We start from the raw sequence: 6,000 nt of genomic DNA, 5'->3' as shown, positions 1-6,000 counted from the left end.
GCCAGATAAGTGGTAAAAGTGTCCGAGTACGATTCTTGTCCAGTTCATTCCCCTGGAGGATGAGTTCTTTTCTCTCTGTTGCTCAAGATCAATGTTCAAGTGATAGCTGGCATCATCTGAATGTGAACGTTGAGGAGCTGCGGGGCAGTGACAAACCCATCCCCCAGCAGGAAAAAACCCTTAACAAACAACAGACCTCTGTCTACTCATTTACATATGACCAACTGCTCCATTTACCTTCAGGTGAGGGGGGGGGGGGCATGAGTCACTCCTTGTGGAGCAATAAAAGCTTTGCTTCCCAGTTCATTACCACAATATAACCACTGTGGTAAAAAGATTAGTTAGGCAGGATTGTTTCCGATCATTTCCGTTGCTCAGCAATCTGAAATGGCCCCATAGAAGCATTTTCCACAGGCGGCTGAGGCTTTTCATTTTTTCGGATGACTCTCAAAGTAAATGCGGCAAACCCATATTTGATTCAAGCTGCTTTCACACGTGCACTGAAGCCCAGACATTTTGCTGAGCCCATGTGAGACTACAGCAGCGCCTCAATGTCCCGGTGTTGTCCCGCTGTCATGAACGTGTCCGACAATCTACACCTTTTCTGGAGTTCAGGTCTAAAATACAAAAAAAAAAGCTTCTGTTTGCAATCACACCGCGAAAACACCATCACCTCAGGCCCACACCCAGTGTTCATCATCAGAGGACTGAATTGCCGGCACACAACACTTTACCCTCAGGTGGTCCTTGATTTGTGGATTCGCGGCAAAAAAATCCTGTTCCCCTTTTCTCATATCCATTCTCGCCAAACGTGCCAGGCGATGATGGAAGCATTGCAAGGAGAACCTCAGCCATGGAAAAGTCTGAAACATTGGGACAGAAAAACACTCAGCCCCAACATACATGTTAATCATAGAACGCCTGCGTTCACATGATGTAGTCTTTGCATAATGCCGACATTACAATTGAGTAGGTTACATTACACCAGGTTTCATATATAGACTGTAAGTCAGTCCTGTTCTGCTTTATAGTTTACGCCATTCTTCCTCTTTTACACCCAACTCCTCCTTTCATCGATTGAAGCATTTCCACTCTTATCCGGCAGCCAAATAAACGCACCATTAGCGGTTTGCCATCGCAGGGGTTTGGCCCGAATCCAGCGGTGGGCAGCTGTTGACGTGTCAAGGACCTCTGATCTTGTATGACAGCGCCACTCCTCAGTCAACCCCCCCCCCCCCCCCCTCCACCCCGAGTGACGCGACAGGCAGGAACCGGGAGAGGAAACGAGTCCTTCATACGTCAGACACCAACCTGCCTCCACAAATTCATAACTGCTCCCACTGGGTGTTGCCACCCAGGAGCCAGACGCCTGCTTTGTCTAGTGTTGTCAAGGCCTGCCGCTGGGGGTTTGTTTTGGAGTCTTTTCTCAGCACTCTCGCAGTCAGAAATGACTACATGCAGACGTCTCCTAGCTCCTGCTGCATGTTTTTCCATTCCTTTGTGCCATGCAAACACACACACACACACGTATACAAACCGCATAAGCCAAATAGCTTTCCAACAGATCCTTCTAGGAAAGAGTCTTCTAAGAAAAGTACTGCAACGCCTTAAACGGTAGAGTAAAAGCAATTTGGCAGATGGAAGAGGAATTTATGTTTTAATGTTCTCGTTGTGTAAATGGTGAATTGAAACAGCATCTTGAAAACTTTTTTTTGTTTGATCAAATCATTTGCTTGGCATGTAAGTTTGACTGGGAGGAGGTAAGAGTCCCTCTGGATCGTTTAGTCCCTGCCACATCCCACTTGGTCGCGTCGCACACTTTTCTTATGTGTCTAGTTTATATCTGTTTTGTAATTATCAAGAGGTACTTTTCCACCAAAAGTTTTCATTTTCAGGAACTGTCCCAGGGGGCGAAAGTTCCTCCTGCAAACTGCGATTTGCATTCCAACGTCAAGGCCAAGCCCCGGGAAGATAAAACACAACGGGCCGAACAATAAAGCGAGGTGCATGCATTTGCATATATTTCTTCATGCGTGGCAGGTGGATAATGATACTATCATCATTTATTCACCTGACAGTATTTTGGTTTTCCCGTCCACAACTTCTGTGTTTTGGTTCACTCTCACCTCTCTCAAAAGCTTTGATTTTTTTGTTTGTGTTTTTTTTGCTTTTCAGCAAAAGGTTTAAAAAAAAAAGAAAAAAGTACTGTAAACTATATCTGCTCGGCACCAAACAGACAAATTTAATGACTGGTTGGTGATCATAGTGAAGCGTTTAGCAGCTAAAAAATTTCCCTTAGAAGTCGGTAGAGACCAAAACCAGAGCTGAAAGAAGAAAGAATATTGGATTTAAATTCACCAGATGACCAGAGACATGACTCTGGACCAGCCTTGCCCCTATCTATAAATAAAATGTATTATTATTATTATTATTATCTGCTGGATGTGGCAACTGTTTGCTAACAAGCTCACAATTTTCATTTAAAGTTTTTAATTTTTTCTCTGCAAAATGTGCTAAGTGGTGCTTTTTTGATATATTATTTAATATGACTCAAATTACATTATTACTGAAAGGTGCCCCATAAATGCAGTGTACTTAATTGAGCCTTTGCTCTCTTTTTTTTCTGTCTCCTGCATTGACTTGCAGAGGCTCGGCTGATACATCCATCCTCCGGCTGATCCAGTTTGCAGATGTATGACTCACTGCCAAGATGGAAACTGCTGCAAGCCCCCTTCAGCTGATTCAGTTCCATCAGTCAACACATTCTTAGTGTTGGAAGATAAATTTTCTACAACCAAGTACGTACCGTTGCTGCCCAAATATTTCTCCCTCTGCAAGGGAGGTTTTTGTATTAGCGGATGAGATCTTTACCAAATGTATCTCAGATGTGTTTTATGTAATATTTGTGTCCCCCATTCTTCACATTATCATTGAAATGATAATTATTTCTCTTAGTCTTTTTCAACGTGCCTGGCTCAGAAACGGTGCTATTTTTTGAAAAATCGAAACCTCTTCTTCACACACAGCGCTGTTCTTCATCGTCTTGCGGCACACGGACACCGCGGGTCAAGAGATGGAAACAGGAAAAGCTGAGACTCTCTGGTTAGCGTCAAATTGTTGCATAACCCAGTGACTGTGACAGAGAAATGGAAAATGGATAAATCATTCAGCTGTGGCAAACAGCTGCTGATGCAGCTCAGCACACCTAATCCATGTGTTAACCTTGTATCGATCATGGGCTATGATTGCATGTGTGTGGGACGTGGACCGCTGTCGGCCTGTGTTTGTGTGTACGCCTCAGCGAATGCATTTTGTTGACGTCCGTGTGTTTATGTGTGTGCAACCACATTGATTTTTGCTGCACTGATGCCTTCCATCTCCTGCGCAGTGACTCTAAATAATGAATCGTTCACACAAAACAGGTGAAATTGGAGTTTCTGGATCAGGGTTTTTAGAACACAGTAACAGTAACATACTCTTTCACAGAGGGAAATGAATTCAGGCCGAAACACTGTGGATAATGAAAACAGGAGACATTTTGTGAATGACCGTCGTCCTGCTTTGTGCAGATCTTTTAAAAGTAGACTTGAATTATCTGCGTCTCAGTAAAATGTGGAATATAAAAACTGTATAAATTTAGTCTGTGCCTAACGGAGGTGTGCATGTGTGCAGCGAAAGGCCTTCTCCTAATGGACAAATGCAAACCTCTGAATGTAGACAGGTCAACAACAAGAAGTTTAAAGCAGCTCTATATTAAGGATAAATGTGTGACATGACACTGGATCATCACCACAGTTCCCCACAGTGTTTTAGCATCTTTCAGCCGATTCTTTTGGTTTCTGTTCATGCTCAGTCGCACCACTTTCATCCGCAGGCAGCTGTTTTCAGTGAGTCTTGGATAGTGGGGCAGCTGCTTTTCTCTCAGGAGTTGATGGAGAAGTAAAAAGGAGAGGGAATATTGAACTTGCGGGCATCAGGTGGCCAGGAAGACAACTCCAAATGAATGTTAAGGTTCTCCGTGCCTGGATGTGTAGACGGACAATTGTTCTCTGACACGTTCCCCGTAAGCAATATATCAGTATCGTGTCACAGCTTGTTGCCACCCAAAAAACAAATTTGGGGCCTTTTGCATTACAGATATTGTTGACACGTCATAGAAGGAAAAACCACGGGTTTAAATAGAAAATGTAACAGTGGCTCTGACATTGCTACGATAATCACGTGAAACTGTAAGTATTGTAGATATGCTCGGTCAATGTTGAACCAGAGTGTCGGGTCCAGTGACTTCATATCGAGCCTGGTTTGAGCTCAATTCAAGCGTCCATCCCAACATTTACTGAGTAATCTAGTAGAGAGAACTGCATGTTGTTTTCAAAGCCTCTCAAGCCCTGGACCTCTCTCCACGGAGTGAATGCCCGTCTGAGGTTCCCTCTTGTTTTACCTCCCTCCCTATTGCAATCATTCTTCGCCCGCTTCTGTTCCTCTGTCCAAATTCTTTCTGTGCGACGGGATTTACAAGTTGTTTTTTGTGAATTCGCCTGTTCCACCGTCTGCCATGTCCATCAAAGGGGATAGAGATAATGGGAGAACGCTATTCTCTTCCTCGTTTTGGTTACGCAACGGCCGACGCAGTTCCTTTGTGCCTTAAATCGGGTCCTCATTTTTCCCGGGGGCCAAGAGAATAACATGGTGAAAGCAAGGCTTAGAGGGGACTGATGTTTTCCATCAGCATTACACACGTTATCAGTTGTAACATCCTAGAGTTTAAGGCCAAATTTTGTCTAGTTCCACTTTAAAAGTCCGGCTATGTATACTGCAAAGTTTGAAAAAGTACACACACACACAAAAAAAAATTGATTACAGCTAACATCCGGATCAATCCTTCTGAGGCCCCGGCCTCTGTGTGTGCTCCGAGCTGCGGCCTGAAGACAATCCAGAGCCACATGGCAGCAGCAGCAGACATGAGCTGTTTGACCTCACCTGACCAGGTCAAGAGGCGTTCCAGCACTGGCTGTGTCGTACCAGTGGTGAGCGAAGCTGGGGACGAATGGTGCAAGAGAAGCCTCACGTTTGCCTCTCGTTGCAGCTGGACGGACATAACACATCAAGTGCGTCTGTCCCGTGTCTCTCTGTTTAGCTGCGGCTTCAACACTTCCAATTTGATATGACGCGAGGGCTTCAACGCCTATAGCCGCTCCTGTCTCACTGCTGAGGCCTGTGCTCGGAATCTAGTTTCAACATCCTGTGATTACAGCATTGGAGCAGCAAAAAAGCAGCGGCACGTCGGATCTACCGCACAACCCATCAGCTGTCTCCTGGCTCGAGCACTGGCCCTTGTTTCACTCTCAACAACATATCAAGGAAAAGGATCGGCAAGCCCGAGTTTCCAAAAGGCTTTGTGACATAATCGATGAGTATCAGTGAGTGTTGTTCTAAAAGCCCTGCCTGTCCCCACTGGCTGCCTCCGGTGATGAGGTGTTGACGTTGCTGAGGATGTCAGCAAGAAGCAAAAGAAATCACACACTTGTTGTTTTCTGTGCTTTCAGCGCCAAGTTCACGGCCACACGAAATGATGCGTGAGCGTCTTCCCTTTCACAGTCACGGATGATCATTCGTTCCCGTGGCGACGCCTCTCGTTGTTTCCAGTTTTTCATCCCCACTGAGCAGTTGTCCAGACGACGAGGGACGCGTGCCTCCAAAGTTCTTCTTGGTCCAAAGAATTGTTGGAGCCTTGAAGCCAGAGTCGGCGAAAAGGTTTCTTCTGTGCAACTGTTTTCGTAACAGCATGCCGCGGCGACATCATGAGCTTGAATCAGTCTCTGCTGTTGGCGGCCGACGTTTTCGGAAGCCCCTTTTATTTTTGTAAATGAAATAAATGCAACGTCTTCTATTCCACCAAAGACGCAGGCTTCATATGTACCGTAGATACTGTCGGAGTTCAGTGGCTTGTACAGTAATCTGATGAGGTCAGTAGGTTTTGGGGTGATTCTAATCCTATTA

The sequence above is a fragment of the Scophthalmus maximus genome, chromosome 20, assembly GCF_022379125.1.
Source record: "Scophthalmus maximus strain ysfricsl-2021 chromosome 20, ASM2237912v1, whole genome shotgun sequence".
NCBI classification, from domain to species: Eukaryota; Metazoa; Chordata; class Actinopteri; order Pleuronectiformes; family Scophthalmidae; genus Scophthalmus; species Scophthalmus maximus.
The sequence above is the reverse complement of the archived record's forward strand: the minus strand, read 5'-3'. Positions refer to the sequence as shown.